The 21143-nt window shown below is 46.3% G+C and overlaps 2 pseudogenes; both read left to right on the top strand.

The window, feature by feature from the left end:
• The first annotated feature begins 758 nt into the window (after positions 1 to 758).
• LOC125548033 lies at positions 759 to 1938 on the top strand (annotated as a pseudogene).
• A 17636-nt stretch (positions 1939 to 19574) lies between these two features.
• On the top strand, positions 19575 to 21082 carry LOC125543020 (annotated as a pseudogene).
• The last annotated feature ends 61 nt before the right edge of the window (positions 21083 to 21143 follow it).

Here is a 21143-nt window from a genome sequence, read left to right as displayed (position 1 = left end):
TGACATCTCTCATCCCTTGTATTCTTGGAAAAAAGGTAGATCCACCATGGAGTGAGTGGATACACAAAGAAAGTAGCATTTCATCACTTTGCTTGGGAGATGGCTAGGATCTTGCTATACGTAGATCTGATTGTATATATTCATAGATCTGATTGTATTATCATGCCTATGATGCTATTATTTATGGCTAATATGATTTCCCTCGCATATTATATTTTAATATCTTGCTTCTACAATTGTAGGAGTAGTTGGTACTTATCTTATTGTATGTAGGGTCTTGTTTATTTATATCACATACGGAGTCCGTAGATAGATACCAATGTATATATAGATAGAGTAAGGATTTTCTGATACATATAAAAGAACACGATGAGATAAGTAAGTAATAGTTTTGCATTACTATGTAGGGCATATACGTTTAGAAATTATTGAAGTAATCAGCGTAGATAATCATGAATATGTGATAGTGAATTCAGGAAATTATGTCAATATACTTTTTGAGAGTAATTTAAGTCTACTTGATTACATCTCGGTCTAGGAAGCTCATACAGATGAATTTTAAGTATTCTTAATGTGGAGTAACATCCAACTATGTTGGAAATTAAAATCTAAATCTAAATGTACTACATTGGCAATTAAAGTCTACTTGATTTCATTTTTCACTACCGCATTCTTTTTTCTTAAGATATTTGTTCATTGCTACCTTTAATAAGTCTACACATGAGAATAAATATTTTGTTTCATGATAACAGATCACCATGGATGGGGAGTTGCCGGAATACGACAGTGATGTGCAAAATATGTTGGACCTCTTCATCACAAGCGAGCAGGGCCACCTACTCCAGCACGAGAATGGTGATGAGATGCATGGCCTGCTGGGAGCCACTACCAACATGGGCAACACTGACGATGCCAACGCTGCTGCTGCAGACAAAGGCAACAATAACGATGGAGAGATCAATAGTGAGCAGAGAATGGTGACAAGGCGTGCAAATTATAACCGTCTCCGTGGAGAACAAATCCAATAACTTGAAGTGTACAATACATACTCAATCAATGTTTCTTACCTATCAAAAAAGATGTGTGCTAATCCATTTTCATTAACGTGATATGTAGTGTGTTCCAAGAAAGCCCTTATCCAGATGCGAAACTCCGGCAAGACCTTAGCGAGAGGCTTGGCATGAGTGCCCTGCAGGTCAAGTTTTGGTTCCAAAACAAACGCTCCTCCAGCAAGGTATATATTCCATTCTTTTCCACAGTGAATTACATAACATTTGGGCACATGGGTCACCTAAGACATGCAGCTATGCAAGTTTTACTGTTAAACAGTACAAACCCCACTAAAAATAGTAGCATTATTGGTCATCTAATATTACAATGTAGTACTATATAATCCCCTCGTGAACATGGTAGCATGCATACTTTGCTAACCCACTAAAATGACGCATACTTGAAATTAATAAATGCAGGGCAAGAGGCAACTACAGGACACCAAAAATCTTCAGGGAGAGAACCAGATGCTAAAAGATGAAAACCAAGCTATCAAGTGGGTTGTTGAACACAAGACATGCCTCAAATGCGCAGGGGTGATACTAAAAACTCAGGATACCTCGGAGCACCAACGCCTGTGTACAGAGAATATGAGTCTCAAGGAAGAACTCCGCCGTGCCACCGCCTATCTTAAAGAGGGTCTCTACCGTAATGGCATGTGGCCCCAATTTACCCGCAACTTAGCACAGCGTCTTCTGTGTTAGTCAACGTCACATGAACCCTAGTTTCCTTTATTCCTCGGCCAGCAAATAACGCGCCATGTCGTGTGTGTATGCACACGACTTGGCTGCTGGTTTATTTCTTTATGTAGACTGTTGTGGTTGCTATATGGGATGGCATGAGACCTAGCGATTGCGGCAGCAATGTTGGGGTTCTGGAGTGAGTGGCTTTGGGATGGCATTGCCATGAAGCTCGGTCCAACTCATGTCTTTCTCCCTTCCTATTTGTACCTGAACGGCTCAAGTAGTGGTCAAATGAATAGACAAGCAAAAAAAAAAATTCTGCTAGTTGAATGCCGCACAAGAATTTTGTGTGTCTTGTAACATTTGATCGTGTGAGTGTGCCATTCATTGAGATAGCTTTTACGTTGATCCTTCTCGGCAACAAAAAGTGGTATGAGATCATTGATCCTGTTCTGGAGCCTTTGCTTGCCATCCACACACACACTTCTCGGTGCGTGCACCTACAGAGTCATGCCCGGATCTGGATGACACGGACCTGCGGCGAGCTACAAGTAGTAGTACAGAATTCGGTGAACCGGATGGTCATGCCCAAGAATTATGCCAAATTGGCTCCTCTGTCCCGTATGAATCGGCAAGTGTTGGGCTACTGCAAGGCCGTGGAGCAGAAAGCAGCAGCCAGCTTCTGGCTCAGCGGTTGGCAGAAAGCAGTCAGAGCGAAATTTTGCCAAATTGACATGGATCGGATCGACTCAGCGGTTGGCAGAAAGCAGTCAGAGCGAGCAGCCAGCTTCTGGCTGCAGTGCGTGCATTCTTAATGTTATATAGGAGTAAAATCACTGCAGCGGCAAAGGAACGACACCAATTACTTGGGGCTTTCCAGAGCTGCAGAGCAGATATGAACAAGAGCCAAAGGTGACCCTCAAGATCATTGGTTAGTTCCCCGACAAATAAAAACGATACAATTGATTCGGGTTTTTATGATCAATTTATGCACGAGCTTGACACATCACTTGACTTGTACGTACGCCCTTTCATGTGTAACTCAACCTTGTTTGTGCAGACTCCACTGGGCCTCTCCTAGATCATGTATTAAACAGAAAAAGGTAGGAGGTCAGTCGACATGCAAGTAGATCAGTTAATGGTGATTGAATGGTCGATCATTAGTGAATTGAGAAAACTAGCTAGCTACCTTCAAACAGTTTTGCTAGAACTCATCTAGATGAGATATAATTTGGTCTCATTCACCTTTTATAGTCATTGGATGTGATGTTATAAGATGCGTGTGTGCTGATGTGGATTATTTTTGTTCTTGATTTCCAAGTGAATGAGACCAAATTATATCTCATTTAGATGAGTTCTAGTTACTCCCACCTTCAAAACCGTTTTGGCAGCGGGCTGGAGATGAATCTTTTCTCATAATCCACTACCATATTGCTTCACGATGATTACCATTCGTACGATAAATGTCCGTGTGAAACACGTTTCGTTAAATTACCCGAAAAGTGTTAAGAATCAGTGGGCGGGTTGCAACCCAACCATTGCACTGCGGTGGAGATGGATCATGGATCATGGGTCTATCTTTTTTGGAAAGGTGCCACCACTGTCAACTGCTAGTGGTGATATGTTTTGTTCGCTCGTTGGTGTAAGATGAAACACACGCTTCTCTCGTTCCTGCCGTTTGCACTGCACTCATTAGATTATCATTCAGCTGTATGCATGCATGCATCCCATGCGCCGCTACAAGGGAAGCACCGATGACCGCATCGCCACTTTCATACTGGTCCACTTATTACAAAGGCGACCGTGGCCGAGCACAAAATGACGGCACTCTCATATATATGTCAAACCTTTTGTGCTACTTTTTGTCCCCCGCTATCTACCCTGCAGCATCCTAAGGTTTTATCTCCGCCCTCGCGTGACAAGCTGAAAGGTACAAGTTTACGGAAAAAGGCTTTCACCCCGTTTTATATATAAAACAAAGATCACCAACATCCCGATACAAACGCACGCCACCATAATAAAAACACACATCCAAGGTATGATATACAGACGCTGAGCGCAGCAACACCACACCTAACTACGAAGAGATGAAGCCGCATACGACGATCCGTGGACTCCAAGACGGCGCCTCCAGCAAGGATACGACACCAGAGCGCCGCCACCGCCCGATCCAAGGATCAGAGTATCCCCAGGAGCACACGATAGGCGATGAGAGCCGCGACGACGCCTTCAAGAAGGAAACGAGTTTCGCCGCCGCCGGTCTGTCCGCAGAAAGAACATGTTTTCACCCCGGCCAACACTCACCGCCACCGAACGCCACATCCCGGCTGCCACGCCGCCCGCACGGCCGTGGTCACCGGGCAGCACCAAGCCGCGGGCTCTGCCCAAAAGCACCACGCTACCACCACTGGGGCCGCCGCCCCGGCATCCCAGACCTAGGCAACACCTGACCCCAGACCCACCGCTAGGCCAACCGAAGAGACGAGCGGAAAGGCGCCGCCTTTCGCACCCCTGGACGACCCCCAGCGCCGAGACTCAATAGGCCGGCCACAACTGGCCTCCATCGCCTGTCCTACAGCCCCGAGCGCGAGACGAGCTCCGTCCCGCCGCCGGGCGCGAGAAGAGCTCCGTCCTGTAGCTCCGGGCCCGAGACGAGCGATGGACCGTTGCTGGGAGAGGGCCAGCCCTTGGACCGAAGTATCGCCCGGACAACGAGGAGATGGAGCGATGGTCGAAGCGGTCTGACCGCAAACGAGCCGACGTTGGAGATAGCCAGCTGATACGTCTCCGACATATCTATAATTTTTGATTGTTTCATACTATTATATTATCAACCTTGGATGTTTTATATGCATTTATATGCTATTTTATATGATTTTTGAGACTAACCTATTAACCTAGAGCCCAGTGCCAGTTCCATTTTTTCCTTGTTTTTGAGTATCGCAGAAAAGAAAAATCAAACGGAGTCCAATTGACCTGAAACTTCACGGAACTTATTTTTGGAATGGAAGCAATCCAGAAGACTTGAGGTGTACATAAGGGAAGCAACGAGGAAGGCACGAGGCAGGGGGCACGCCCACCCCCCTGGGCATGCCCTCCACCCTCGTGGCTCTCCTGACGTATTTCTTCCTCCTATATATATCCATATACCCTAAAAACTTCGAGGAGCAGAATAGATCGGGAGTTCCGCCGCCAGAAGCCTCCGTAGCCACCGAAAACTAATCTAGCCCCGTTCCGGCACCCTGGCGGAGGGGGAATCCCTCTCCAGTGGCCATCTTCATCATCCCGGTGTTCTCCATGACGAGGAGGGAGTAGTTCTCCCTCAGGGCTGAGGGTATGTACCAGTAGCTATGTGTTTGATCTCTCTCTCTCTCTGTGACGCCCCCGATTCAATCGTACACTAATCATACACGCAAACGTGTACGATCAAGATCAGGGACTCACGGGAAGATATCACAACACAACTCTACAAATAAAATAAGTCATACAAGCATCATATTACAAGTCAGGGTCCTCGAAGGCTCGAATACAAGAGCTCGATCATAGACGAGTCAGCGGAAGCAACAATATCTGAGTATAGACATAAGTTAAACAAGTTTGCCTTAAGAAGGCTAACACAAACTGGGATACAGATCAAAAGAGGAGCAGGCCTCCTGCCTGGGATCCTCCTAAACTACTCCTGGTCGCCGTCAGCGGGCTGCACGTAGTAGTAGGCACCTCCCGAATAGTAGTAGTCGTCATCAACGGTGGCGTCTGGCTCTTGGACTCCAGCATCTGGTTGCGACAACCAGAAAGAAAGGAAAGGGGGGAAAAGGGGGAGAAAGCAACCGTGAGTACTCATCCAAAGTACTCGCAAGCAAGGAGCTACACTACATATGCATGGGTATCAAATGGAATAAGGGTATCATATGTGGACTGAACTGCAGAATGCCAGAATAAGAGGGGGATAACTAATCCTGTCGAAGACTACGCTTCTGGCCACATCCATCTTGCAGCATGTAGGAGAGAGTAGATGGTAAGTTCAGCAAGTAGCATCAAGTAGCATCGTATAGCATAATCCTAACCGATGATCCTCCCCTCGTCGCCCTATGAGAGAGCGATCACCGGTTGTATCTGGCACTTGGAAGGGTGTGTTTTATTAAGTATCCGGTTCTAGTTGTCATAAGGTCAAGGTACAACTCCAAGTCGTCCTGTTACCGAAGATCACGGCTATTCGAATAGATTAACTTCCCTGCAGGGGTGCACCACATAACCCAACACGCTCGATCCCATTTGGCCGGACACACTTTCCTGGGACATGCCCGGCCTCGGAAGATCAACACGTCGCAGCCCTACCTAGGCACAACAGAGAGGTCAGCATGGCGGTCTAAATCCTATGGCGCAGGGGTCTGGGCCCATCGCCCATTGCACACCTGCACGTTGCGTACGTGGCCGGAAGGAGAACTAGCCCCCTTAATACAAGAGCAGGCTTACGGTCCAATCCGGCGCGCGCCACTCAGTCGCTGACGTCACGAAGGCTTCGGCTGATACCACGATGTCGAGTGCCCATAACTGTCCCCGCGTAGATGGTTAGTGCGTATAGGCCAGTAGCCAGACTCAGATCAAATACCAAGATCTCGTTAAACGTGTTAAGTATCCGCGAACACCGACCAGGGCCAGGCCCACCTCTCTCCTAGGTGGTCACAACCTGCCCTGTCGCTCCGCCATGAAGTAACAGTCGGGGGCCATCGGGAACCCAGGCCCACCTCTATCGGGATGGAGCCACCTGCCCCTTCAGCCCCCATCTCCAAACAGTATCATAAGTAAAGTAACAGTATAAGTATATATCATATGCCCGTGATCACCCCCGAAGTGATCACGGCCCAGTAGTATAGCATGGCAGACGGACAAGAGTGTAGATGGTTAGGATTGCAGGTAAAGGTAACAATAGTAGTAGCAAGGACAGGCTATGCATCAGGATAGGATTAACGGAAAGCAGTAACATACTACACTACTCTAATGCAAGCAGTATAGAGGAGAGTAGGAGATATCTGGTGATCAAGGGGGGGCTTGCCTGGTTGCTCTGACAAGAGAGAGGGGTCGTCAACTCCGTAGCCGTACTGGGTAGCAGCGGCGTCGGTCTCGGTGTCTAGCGAGAGAAGAAGGGGGAAGAAACAATAAATATTTAAGCAAACAGATGCATAGTGATGCATGACATGACAAGTATCGGTGCTAGGGGTGCCCTAACGCGGTATGAGGTGATACCGGTGAAGGGAGGAATCAACCGGGAAAGTATCCCCGGTGTTTCACGTTTTCGGGCAGAGGAGCCGGAGGGGGAAAGTTGTGAGTTTGATATGTTAGGGGTCTGTGGCGGACGAACGAGCTGCGTATCTGGATTCGTCTCGTCGTTCTGAGCAACTTTCATATATAAAGTTTTCCGATCCGAGCTACGGTTTATTTTCTATGAATTTATAAAGTTTAAAATGTTTTCTAGAATTTCGGAATTTCTACCAAGTCTTAGAATCTGTTTATTGACTAGCCAATTTGTGAGGGCTATAATGGGTTATTCATAGCTCTACTGGGGATGATTCCTATAGATGATTTACTCTACTCCAAGATTACTACCAATACATGCCATCTGATGGCATGAACAGTGCACTTAGCTAGTCCAAATACAGCCCCAAACTAGCCTAGTTAGAATCTGTTTATTGACTAGCCAATTTGTGAGGGCTATAATGGGTTATTCATAGCTCTACTGGGGATGATTCCTATAGATGATTTACTCTACTCCAAGATTACTACCAATACATGCCATCTGATGGCATGAACAGTGCACTTAGCTAGTCCAAATACAGCCCCAAACTAGCCTAGTTAGTAATCTGTTTCTTCAGTTTTCTTTGTTAACAGAAGATTCACTTTTGTCATTTTTGTAGCAATTAATCCATGCACCTAACAGACTTGTTCTAGTGAGATGAAATGGAGTTGGTCAAGAATACACCGAGAGAAAAGTAAGAAAGTACCATGAGAAGTTTCAAGAAGGCGGGTAATCGTTCAGTGCCTGAAATAGGGCGTGAAAGGGGGTTCATAGCAACGGGAATAAGTATTGTGTCTGATACCAGAGTTGATGATCTCATCGGAAGGTGGCTCATGAATTACGTTTGAGGCCACGCGCGAGGAATAACTTTGGGAACAGGGGGTGTACATGAGAGTCAGGTTTCGATCCTGTGGAACTGTGGGTTATGGTCCCACCATGTGGGTTAAAAGTAGAAAGGCAGTTGACATCTTGCACGGTCATGTAAGCAAGGCATGTCAGAGGTTAGTCTGTCGGTTATGTCGACAACAACATCAGTACCAAGGGCGAGGGACGAAGAGAACCATTTTCCTGCTCGTTGAACGAGGCGGACCAATAGGAAAGTTCTCGTCCATCGGTGGTTACCTGAATGTCATCAACCAAAGTAACAGGGTCTTACTGACAGAGTGGTACAACAAGATGTTAACGTAAGCAGGGAAATACTACTGCTTACATAATATAGATCATAAGAAAGGTTAAACCAAACAATGGAGAGAAAAATATGATTATCAGATTAATCAGAACAATGGAAAGGAAAATGTGTTTAAACACATATTTCAAGGGTATATCCTTCCCAAGGACAACCAGAGCACGATATCCATGATAGGATATAATGTAGAAAACTCTTTAGGTAAGGGGAGAGAAATTTCAGGACATTACCCATACAGCGGTGTTTGGATAATTGAGCAGGAAACATTTAACATTAGGCTTTAAATGTTCTTGTTGAAAATTGGAGTACATATAGATAGCATTGACATGGTCTTCAGGAAAAGGTCAGACTTTGGAAACACAAAGAATCCATCAGGAATAACTTGTAGAATAAGTCTTAGAATTTCCTCATGGAAGAATGGATAACCTTGCTGAAAAGGAATCTATAACCATAGGGCCTCCGGCCGGGTGTGCTAAGCACGACGTCCTGGATATAAAAGATGGTAATACTCCAAGGTAAAGAAGAACAAATGTTGGATATCAAGGAACTCAAGGTATAACACAGAACACGAACAAGTTTGTGTTGTAGGGAAGGCAATAAAGTTGTCGATGATAACACAATTCATCGAGGGGCAAGGATGGTATTTCTCATCATGACTTCGATTGATATCCTAGAATAGCTCATAAGATTGATGATGATCATGACACAATTGTTGAGAGATTTCATGAAGATGTAATCCATCAGCGATGACATCAAGTCAAGAGAATGATGAAGCGAAAGGTTATTGGAACCACGGGTACGGCACAAACTCGAAACCAAGTTTGTGGTTTAAGGAGAAATGATATGATGAGGAAACTCGACGTAAGCTTAGCTCATCATCGAAAATTCTGCTCTGGGAAGAAGGACCATGTAGCACAGTTGAGAGCAGCACGATAAGGATATAGCCGATCAAGCAAGGAATGACTTGAAGGATTATTAAACTCATAAGCAACTGGGGATGAGCGGATACTCGGTAGGTGCGAGAATTTATCCATACGGACATTCAGGCGGCAAAGAACTGCAAGGCGGTAGGCACAAAGTATTCTCGGAACAATAGAGAGAATTTCGGGGTATCTTGCAATAACAAGATCAGCTAGGAATAAAAGTAAGGACGACTGGTGTATCTATTTATCCATAGGGATAATTCGGTGGTAGGGAATTGCAAAGGCGGCGGGCACAAAGTCTCAAGAGAACATTGGAGAGTATCTTCGGAATCTTCTGGTGCAGCATGCGATCATCTGTGATAAGGGGCTCTCCGGGAGAAAGTAGTTACGAGAACCTAGAGTCAGGTTTAGTAAAATCATTTAACCCGAGTAGGAGAGAGTCAGAATCCCAGAGTAAGGATCGAGGAGTAAAAGATTCTAATACCACCCAATGGCGACGTGGGCCCATGGGCCGCACAGCCATGTTAGTAAAAGTTTTGTAAAGTCTAGACTCGACTTTGGCCAAGGAGTGTGGAAGGGGGATTCCTACAGGCAGTCGGCTCTGATAACAACTTATGACGCCCCCAATTCAATCGTACACTAATCATACACGCAAACATGTACGATCAAGATCAGGGACTCACAGGAAGATATCACAACACAACTCTACAAATAAAATAAGTCATACAAGCATCATATTACAAGTCAGGGGCCTCGAAGTCTCGAATACAAGAGCTCGATCATAGACGAGTCAGCGGAAGCAACAATATCTGAGTATAGACATAAGTTAAACAAGTTTGCCTTAAGAAGGCTAACACAAACTGGGATACAGATCGAAAGAGGCGCAGGCCTCCTGCCTGGGATCCTCCTAAACTACTCCTGGTCGCCGTCAGCGGGCTGCACGTAGTAGTAGGCACCTCCCGAATAGTAGTAGTCGTCATCAACGGTGGCGTCTGGCTCCTGGACTCCAGCATCTGGTTGCGACAACCAGAAAGAAAGGAAAGGGGGAAAAAGGGGGAGAAAGCAACCGTGAGTACTCATCCAAAGTACTCGCAAGCAAGGAGCTACACTACATATGCATGGGTATCAAATGGAATAAGGGTATCATATGTGGACTGAACTGCAGAATGCCAGAATAAGAGGGGGATAACTAACCCTGTCGAAGACTACACTTCTGGCCACCTCCATCTTGCAGCATGTAGGAGAGAGTAGATGGTAAGTTCAGAAAGTAGCATCAAGTAGCATCGTATAGCATAATCCTAACCGATGATCCTCCCCTCGTCGCCCTGTGAGAGAGCGATCACCGGTTGTATCTAGCACTTGGAAGGGTGTGTTTTATTAAATATCCGGTTCTAGTTGTCATAAGGTTAAGGTACAACTCCAAGTCGTCCTATTACCGAAGATCACGGCTATTCGAATAGATTAACTTCCCTGCAGGGGTGCACCACATAACCCAACACGCTCGATCCCATTTGGCCGGACACACTTTCCTGGGTCATGCCCGGCCTCGGAAGATCAACACGTTGCAGCCCTACCTAGGCACAACAGAGAGGTCAGCATGCCGGTCTAAATCCTATGGCGCAGGGGTCTGGGCCCATCGCCCATTGCACACCTGCACGTTGCGTATGCGGCCGGAAGCAGAACTAGCCCCCTTAATACAAGAGCAGGCTTACGGTCCAATCCGGCGCGCGCCACTCAGTCGCTGACGTCACGAAGGCTTCGGCTGATACCACGACTTCGAGTGCCCATAACTGTCCCCGCGTAGATGGTTAGTGCGTATAGGCCAGTAGCCAGACTCAGATCAAATACCAAGATCTCGTTAAACGTGTTAAGTATCCGCGAACACCGACCAGGGCCAGGCCCACCTCTCTCCTAGGTGGTCACAACCTGCCCTGTCGCTCCGCCATGAAGTAACAGTCGGGGGTCATCGGGAACCCAGGCCCACCTCTACCGGGATGGAGCCACCTGCCCCTTCAGCCCCCATCTCCGAACAGTATCATAAGTAATGTAACAGTATAAGTATATATCATATGCCCGTGATCACCCCCGAAGTGATCACGGCCCAGTAGTATAGCATGGCAGACGGACAAGAGTGTAGGGCCACTGATGATAATCTAGCACCCTATACTAAGCATTAGGATTGCAGGTAAAGGTAACAACAGTAGTAGCAAGGACAGGCTATGCATCAGGATAGGATTAACGGAAAGCAGTAACATACTACACTACTCTAATGCAAGCAGTATAGAGGAGAGTAGGCGATATCTAGTGATCAAGGAGGGGGGGCTTGCCTGGTTGCTCTGGCAAGAGAGAGGGGTCGTCAACTCCGTAGCCGTACTGGGTAGCAGCGGCGTCGGTCTCGGTGTCTAGCAAGAGAAGAAGGCGGAAGAAACAATAAATATTTAAGCAAACAGATGCATAGCGATGCATGACATGACAAGTATCGGTGCTAGGGGTGCCCTAACGCGGTATGAGGTGATACCGGTGAAGGGAGGAAACAACCGGGAAAGTATCCCCGGTGTTTCGCGTTTTCGGGCAGAGGAGCCGGAGGGGGAAAGTTGCGAGTTTGATATGTTAGGGGTCTGTGGCGGACGAACGGGCTGCCTATCCGGATTCGTCTCGTCGTTCTGAGCAACTTTCATATATAAAGTTTTCTGATCCGAGCTACGGTTTATTTTCTATGAATTTCTAAAGTTTAAAATGTTTTCTAGAATTTCGGAATTTCTACCAAGTCTTAGAATCTGTTTATTGACTAGCCAATTTGTGAGGGCTATAATGGGTTATTCATAGCTCTACTGGGGATGATTCCTATAGATGATTTACTCTACTCCAAGATTACTACCAATACATGCCATCTGATGGCATGAACAGTGCACTTAGCTAGTCCAAATACAGCCCCAAACTAGCCTAGTTAGTAATTTGTTTCTTTAGTTTCTTTGTTAACAGAAGATTCACTTTTGTCATTTTTGTAGCAATTAATCCATGCACCTAACAGACTTGTTCCAGTGAGATGAAATGGAGTTGGTCAAGTGTACAAACTATTCCCATCATTTTTATTTATTTTCGAAGTGATTTGCTGTCTATTTTGTTGATGCAAAAAGGGCTAGTCAATAAGCAGCAGCAGTACAAAGCCAGCTACCCCTACAGTAACATTCAGTTACTGTAGCGCAGTAGCAGCAGAAGTGGACGCGGCCACACTGCTGAAGGAAATATGCCCTAGAGGAAATAATAAAGTTATTATTTATTTCCTTATATCATGATAAATGTTTATTATTCATGCTAGAATTGTATTAACCGGAAACATAATACATGTGTGAATACATAGACAAACAGAGTGTCATTAGTATGCCTCTACTTGACTAGCTCGTTAATCGAAGATGGTTATGTTTCCTAACCATAAACAAAGGAGTTGTTATTTGATTAACGGGATCACATCATTAGTAGAATGATGTGATTGACATGACCCGTTCCATTAGCTTAGCACCCGATCGTTTAGTATGTTGCTATTGCTTTCTTCATGACTTATACATGTTCCTATGACTATGAGATTATGCAACTCCCGTTTGCCGGAAGAAAACTTTGTGTGCTACCAAACGTCACAACGTAACTGGGTGATTATAAAGGAGCTCTACAGGTGTCTCCAAAGGTACATGTTGGGTTGGCGTATTTCGAGATTAGGATTTGTCACTCCGATTGTCAGAGAGGTATCTCTGGGCCCTCTCGGTAATGCACATCACTTAAGCCTTGCAAGAATTGCAACTAATGAGTTAGTTGCGGGATGATGTATTACAGAACGAGTAAAGAGACTTGCTGATGACGAGATTGAACTAGGTATTGGATACCGACGATCGAATCTCGGGCAAGTAACATACCGATGACAAAGGGAACAACGTATGTTGTTATGCAGTCTGACCGATAAAGATCTTCGTAGAATATGTAGGAGCCAATATGGGCATCCAGGTCCCGCTATTGGTTATTGACCGGAGACGTGTCTCGGTCATGTCTACATTGTTCTCGAACCCGTAGGGTCCGCACGCTTAAGGTTTCGATGACAGTTATATTATGAGTTTATGAGTTTTGATGTACCGAAGGAGTTCGGAGTCCCGGATGAGATCGGGGACATGACGAGGAGTCTCGAAATGGTCGAGACGTAAAGATCGATATATTGGATGACTATATTCGGACATCGGAAAGGTTCCGAGTGATTCGGGTATTTTTTGGAGTACCGGGTAGTTACGGGAGAATCAATGGGCCTTGATGGGCTTTAGTGGGAAGAGGAGAAAGGGCCAAGGGGCTGCTGCGCCCCCCTCCCCTCTAGTCCGAATTGGACTAGGGAAAAGGGGGCCGGCCACCTCTCCTTCTCCTCCACTTCCTTCTCCCTTCCTCCCCTCTTGGTGGACTCCTACTAGGACTTGGAGTCCTAGTAGGACTCCACATCCTGGCCGCACCAAGTGCCTTGGCCGGCCTCCTCCTCCTCCATCCTTTATATACTGAGGCAAGGGGCACCCCATGAAGACAAGTTGATCCACGTGATCATATTCTTAACCGTGGAGACGTACGACTACATCAACCAAACGCTTCCGTTGTCGATCTACAAGGTACGTAGATCATACTCTCCCCTCTCGTTGCTATGCATCACCATGATCTTGCGTGTGCGTAGGAAATTTTTTGAAATTACTACGTTCCCCAACAACTGCACGCACACACAATGCTAGGGCTAAGAGAATATTGCATTTTGTGATTTTTGTAGGATTTAATCCATGCATCAAATAAATTTGGTCCAGTGGGGTAAACTGAAGTTTGTCAAGTGTACTTCCTACACATATTATTTTTAATCATTTTAGCACTTGATTAGCTATTGTTTATGGGCTGTTCAGATAGCTAAATGGCGTAGCAGCACAAAAGCTAGCTACCGCTACAGTAACTGAATGTTACTATAGCGGAGCAGCAGCAGAGTGTAGCGGCGCGATGCGGGCGCTAGGCAGCGGCGGCGAGCAGCAGAGGAGCTGCAGCAGCGAGCAGCAGCAAAGCAGGGGAGAGGCTGCGGGCGCGCGCGTGCGACAGCGGCAGTGGCCACGGCGCGAAGCAGCAACAGGCGAGCAGGCAGCGCGAGTGGGGAGGCAGAGGAGGAGCGGTCAGGCGCAGGTCAAGCGCCATGGGCGCGACCAGTGCGGCGTGCACGCGCAGCGGCGAGGCGAGTAGGCGAGCCGAGCGGGGAGGTAGGGCGACGGCCACGACACGACGACAGCGTGCGCGCAGGCGTGCTGCGACGGGCAGCAGGTGCAGCAGGCAAAGGCGTGCGTGGGTGGGCACGCACAGACGTGGCCGGGCGCAGCCGATCGCGGCCAGAGGCGTGCGATGCGGGCAGGGCTTGGCCCGGGCGCACGTGTGCGAGGGCACTGCCCGGGGCGGCCAGAGGTGTGGACTACGGCAGCGACTAGCGGCGGCAACTAGCGGCGGCCGACGCGGTGCTTGATGAAAGCTTCACTGCCGAGCACACGCGAGCAAGCCGCGTGGTGCAATCGATTCAACGGAGTGCCTAGAGCACACATGCATCGCGGACGGGTCCAGAGAGGCCCTGCGTGCTTGACCTCATTGGCCATGGCGGACGGTGGTGCGACAACTCATGGGGACGTCGCTACGGAAAGAAATCAAGCATGGGTTGAGAGGGAAAACGACAATGAGCTCACAGCGGAGCTTGGAGAAGGCACGACGAGGCTGGAGCTCGTTGGAGAGGCGCGGATCGAGCGGCGTCGACCGGCGGATGCAGTCGGGGAAGGAGGCGGATGGAGACGGCTCGAGGGTGCTCCGGCTCGACCCGGTGCTTGCAGTTGGTGTAGAAGAGGACGAGGTGCTCCTGGACAGCTTGGAACAGCGCGGGGGAGCCAGTGGCCGCGACGACGGCGATGTGCCAGCGACGAGCCCACTCGGGCGAACGAGACAGAGAGGGAGGCTGCGAGAGGGAGAAGGTGGCGGCTAGGGTTCGACAGCGGGAGAGAGGAGGGGCTCGGGGGGGCTTTATCCTCTCAGGGGGCATCGCCGGATGGTCGCCATGTGGCCATCCGCAGCCATGGACGGGGCGCGCACGTCCACGGCGCTCCTGGTGAGCAGTAGGAAGGAGGAGGTGGCGAGGTGGGCTGGGCTCCCACTGTTGACATAGAGCCCAGTTCACTAGTAGTTTAGGGTTTTTTTATGTTTCTTTTATTCCTTCTCTGATTTGTAAATTGTTAGGCCATCCATTCACTTATGTAAAATATGAGACTTGGCTCAATAAATTACTTGCAATATTTAGCACTGCCAGAAAAAGGTTTCGTGATCAAATGATTTCATTTGAATTTTTAATAAATGATTTGGCACTTTAAATTTCTGCTTTGGTGCTATTTCATGTTGTTTAAGTCACATAATGAATTCAGGTGATGTTTTATTTCTAAAGATAATTAGTTATGAATTATTTCATATTTAATGAACATTTTATTTTCTAATTTGAACAACTTTTATTTTTCACTTTAAATTTGAATTGCAATTTGCATTGGAATTGGAAACGAGATATGATGCAAATGATGATCAAGCATAGTTAATCATGGTGACTTGGCATAATCAGAGGGTGATCACTGTGGTGTGAGGCTGGGGATGTTACACACACTCTCTCTCTCTCTCGTGTTCTTGAGGTGGTACGATCTTGATATATCGCGAGCTTTGCTATTTATAGTTGGATGTTATGATGTTTCTCTAGAAGAGTTACTATGATAGCAAGCATCGTGACTTGGCTTTCGAGATCAGAGACCATGTCTACCTCCGCGTCTCTCCAGTGAAAGGTACTCGTCGCTTCGGTATCAAAGGGAAGCTTGCCCCTAGATACGTGGATCCTTTCAAGATCATCGGCAAAAGAGGCGATCTCGCCTATCAACTTGAGCTTCCATCCAACTCCGCAAGTGTTTCAAGACTCCTGACCGCACCATCAACTTTGAAGAGATTGATCTCTAAGAAGACATGTCTTATCGTGAGCACCCCATTGCTATTATTGAAGAAACTGAGCGCAAGACTCGCAACAAGTCTATCAAATTCCTGAAAGTCAAGTGGTCACATCGTTCCGACCGTGAAGCCACCTGGGAACGCGAGGATCACCTCGTTCTGAATACCCGGAGTTTTTCCAGTCCTAGATCTCGGGACGAGACCCTTTCGTAGTGGTGGAGTGTTGTAACACCCCGTATGTAACATGCCATATTTGTATTCCAACTCTTGCCTTTTCCGGCGATAAGTTATGATATTTCCTCGTTGTCGGGTTTTTGTCTTCGTGTGCTTTTTTCTTCTCATGCATCTCATATCATCTCATCATGTGCATTGCATCTGCATACGTGTTCGTCTCATGCATCCGAGCATTTTCCCCGTTGCCCGTTTTGCATTCCAGCGCTCCTATGTCCTCCGGTGTCCCTTTCTACCTCTTTTCGTGTGTGGGTGTTAAACGTTTTCAGATTGGACCGAGACTTGTCATGCGGCCTTGGTTTACTACTGGTAGACCACATGTCAAGTTTCGTGCCATTTGGACTTCGTTTGATACTCCAACGGTTAACCGAGGGACCGATAAGGCCTCGTGTGTGTTGCATCCCAACACCCCTCCAAAGTGGCCCAAAACCCACCTAAACCCCTTCCATCATCTAGGCCGTTCGATCACGATCACGTGGCCAAAAACCGTGCTCAATTTGGAGACTCCTAGCTCCTCCTACCTATAAAAAGGCATCACCACCCGAAATCCCGTATCTCTTCCCCCCAAACCCTAAAAATTCTGCTCCTCGCACCGCCGGACACGCCCGGAGCGGACCGGACGCGTACGCCCGCTGCCTTAGCCTATCCCCGCTCGACACGTGGCACCACTGGAGCCCCACTTCGCCGCGCCGCCGCCCGGCCCGCTCGGCCCGCGGGAGTCCCCCGCGGCCCGTTGCCACCGCGCCGCCCACGCCCTTCCTCATCCTTCGCCGCTCCGGCGACCGCCGCCTCGGTCCATGCCGACGGGCCCGCCGCCTCGCTCCTCGCCGGCAATCGCCTCGCAGGACGCCCCGGCTTCCGCGCCGCCGATGCCGCGCCACCTCCGAAGCCCGGCCGGCCTCTCCTTCCTCATCCGCGTCCTCCCGGCCGGCCACCGCGTCCCTGTTCCGGCGAGCCACTCCAGTGAGCACCTCGGGTTCCGCGCCACTACAGTGACCTCGATCCAGATCTGGATCTGGAGACCTAATGGTTGACCTAATTTGCCCCATTTCAGTAATTATTTGCATACTTCATCATCTCATAACTCTGCACCTGTGGCTCCGTTTTGCGCGTGTAGCATATCGAAATGTTCGCCTCGACGAGTACTTCATTTCATCTCATTGCATCATGTTTATTTGAGCTCATCTTGATGCCCTAAATGTTGTTGGAAGAGTGCTAGTTTCTGTTAGTTTCAGATCCATATCAGTAATTGGACATTTGTCATTTTTGCCATGATTGATGTGTGCCTCCTATGATGTCGAGCCCTACATGAGTTTTGAAGTATGCCATGCCATCTTTACAGGGGTGTATGCCATATATTTTTGTGATCTCTGTGGTGACTAGCACAAGCATGCAAAGTAGCCCTCTCAATGTTGCTGTTTTCAGGGACTTAGAAATATTCTAAGTCTTTGTTCTGTCTATATTTTTATGCCATGTGTTCATGTTGCTACTGAATGATCTATGCCTCTTTTGAGCATGATCAGTAAGGATGTTTTGTAGATATTGTGTTGCTCTATCCAGCTATGTCTTTGTTTGCATTTATGGAGCACCCTAGCTTGAGTCAATCGAGCTCTACTTTTGCTATAAAATGTTCCTGGCAGAATGTTTACATGTTAAGCATTTTTGCCGAGGTTGTTGTAGTTGATCCGTGCATGCTATGATGTTGTTCTTCCCATGTTTAGCTTCTATGCCATGTCTACTTGCTATGTTCACATGGATGCCATTGTATTTTCTGATCTCTTTTGGCTTATGGTCAGTAAGGGACTTTTGTTGTATGCTTTGAGTAGCTTCATGCCATGCTTTTTGCTTTGCCATGATATGTTCCTGTAGCATGTTGTTATCATGCTCTCTAAACATTGCTTCCGGATGTTAAATTCCTGGCATGTTGTTATTTTCTCTAAGTCTGTAACCTGATATCTTTTGCACTTTTGCCATGCTTGTTCGAAGCTGCTATTGAGTGAATTAGCCGTAGCTCAGTGTTCATCTTTTGTCAAGCATCTTGAGTGGATCCCTGCCATGTATTTTGTTGCTATGTTAGAGTGCTGTAGCTTGTTGTTCTTGATGCATTTAGATGGCCTTGTGCTGTTAATCGCAGATCGGTGCCATATTTGTTTTGCTTGCCATTTGCAAACCGTGCATCCGATTCCGGTGATCTTTATATCGATTTCGACCGAAATCAACTCCTCCTTCAAGTGGCACTCTTGGTTTTCCAAGTTGAGGCCAGGTTCAATCTTTCATTTCCAAAACATGCATATGCATCGCATATCACGTCCCGCATATCATGCCATGTTTTGTATCATGTTGTTTGTGCATTGCACGTGGTTGATTGTGTCTCCCTTTGCTTGTTGTTCTTGCTTTGGGTAGAGCCGGGAGACGAGTACGTGATCGAGGAGCCCATTGAGTATGCTTACGAGGATCAAGCTAACGTCAACTCAGAGACTTTGTAGGCAAGATGACCATACCCTCGAAATCACTTCTATCTTTGCTTGCTAGATGCTCGCCCTTTTGCTATGCCTATGCTACGATACCTACTACTTGCTTATCATGCCTCCCATATTGCCATGTCAAACCTCTAACCCACCTTGTCCTCGCAAACCGTTGTTTGGCTATGTTACCGCTTTGCTCAGCCCCTCTTATAGCGTTTCTAGTTGCAGGTGAAGATTGGAGTTTGTTCCTTGTTGGAACATGTTCTTTGTTAGGATATCATTATATATATCTTATCTATTTTAATGCACCTATATACTTGGTAAAGGGTGGAAGGCTCGGTCTTATGCCTGGTGTTTTGTTCCACTCTTGCCGCCCTAGTTTCCATCATACTGGTGTTATGTTCCTTGATTTTGCGCTCCTTACACAGTTGGTTTATAATGGGAACCCCTTGACAGTTCGCCTTGAATAAAACTCTTCCAGCAATGCCCAACATTGGTTTTACCATTCGCCCCCTAGCCTTTTCCCTTGGGTTTCGCGGACTCAAGGGTCATATTTATTTTAACTCCCTCCCCCCCCGGGCCAGTGCTTCTCTAAGTGTTGGAGCTCCCATATGTAAATAGAATAGGAATAGAAAAATCTAAATTATACAGAAGAATCCATGTAGACTCCGAAACTAAAAGAAAATAAAAGACTATTTCAATTCTTATATAACTCTTATGTATCAGAGTATGAATTTTTTTTTTGTTGTTTCTTCGTAAACAATCTTCTTGCTTACCATTAGCATCTTCTGGAACTTTTCTGGAACGAATCCACTTTTCTAGGAAGATGGAACATTTTGGGATAATGTACCCTGGTTTTTCTCGGAAAACCCTATGGTTCTTTATGGATCCTCTTATGCATTATGTTCGATATCAAGGAAAGGCAATTCTTGCATCAAAAGGCACTTTTTTTGAAGAAGAAGAAATGGAAATGCTACCTTATCAATTTCTGGCAATATTATTTCTGTTTTTGGACTCAGCCGCGAAGAATCCATATAAACCAATTAGCAAACTCTTGCTTTGATTTTATGGGGTACCTTTCAAGTGTACAAAAAAGTTCTTTGTTAGTAAGGAATCAAATGCTGGAGAATTCATTTCTAATAGATACTCGAATGAAAAAAATTCGATACCATAGTCCCCGCTACTCTCCTCATAGGATACTTATCAAAAGCTCAATTTTGTACTGGATCGGGGCATCCTATTAGTAAACCCATTTGGACAGATTTATCAGATTGGGATATTCTTGATCGATTTGGTCGGATATGTAGAAATCTTTTTCATTATCATAGTGGATCTTCGAAAAAACAGACTTTGTATCGACTAAAGTATATACTTCGACTTCCATGTGCTAGAACTTTAGCTCGTAAACATAAAAGCACGGTACGAACTTTTATGCAACGATTGGGTTCGGCATTTTTAGAAGAATTTTTTATGGAAGAAGAGCAAGTTTTTTCTTTGATGTTCACCAAAACAACTCTTTTTTCTTTCTGTGGATCACACACTGAGCGTATTTGGTATTTGGATATTATACGTATCAATGACCTGGTCAACCCTCTTAATTAATCATTAGACGAAATTAAGAAACAGGAAAGGGTTGATAAATGATCAAGAAAAAACTATTCTATTTTTCATTCTGAAATGTTCTTTTTATTATAATAAAGAGTAGGTGAATCAACTTACTAATTAAAAAAATTAGTAGAACTTCCTCTTTGGAATAGAAATTGGCTATTTCTACATAGGGAAAGTCGTGTGCAATGAAAAATGCAAGCACGATTTGGGGAGGGATTTTTCTCTATTGTAACAAGGAAGAATTATCTACTCCATCCGACTAGTTCCGGGTTCGAGTCCCGGGCAACCCATATAGAAAAGACCCATCAAAGTTTTTCACTTTGACTCACTTCATTTACAAATACAAAATTATTGGTTTGGTTAATTTAGTTATATGGATAGCTAATCTTTGGGCTGACTTGGTTGACATTGGTATATAGTCTATGTTATACTGTTAAATAACAAGCCTTCTATTATCTATATTCTAGTTAATACGTGTGCTTGGGAGTCCTTGCAATTTGAATAAACCAAGATCTTACCATGACTGCAATTTTAGAGAGACGCGAAAGTACAAGCCTGTGGGGTCGCTTCTGCAACTGGATAACTAGCACTGAAAATCGTCTTTACATCGGATGGTTCGGTGTTTTGATGATCCCTACCTTATTGACCGCAACTTCTGTATTTATTATCGCCTTCATCGCTGCCCCTCCAGTAGAT

This window comes from Triticum urartu, chromosome 3, assembly GCF_003073215.2.
Source record: "Triticum urartu cultivar G1812 chromosome 3, Tu2.1, whole genome shotgun sequence".
Classification (NCBI taxonomy): Eukaryota; Viridiplantae; Streptophyta; class Magnoliopsida; order Poales; family Poaceae; genus Triticum; species Triticum urartu.
Note: the sequence above shows the minus strand (reverse complement) of the source record. Positions and strands in the feature narration are given on the sequence as shown.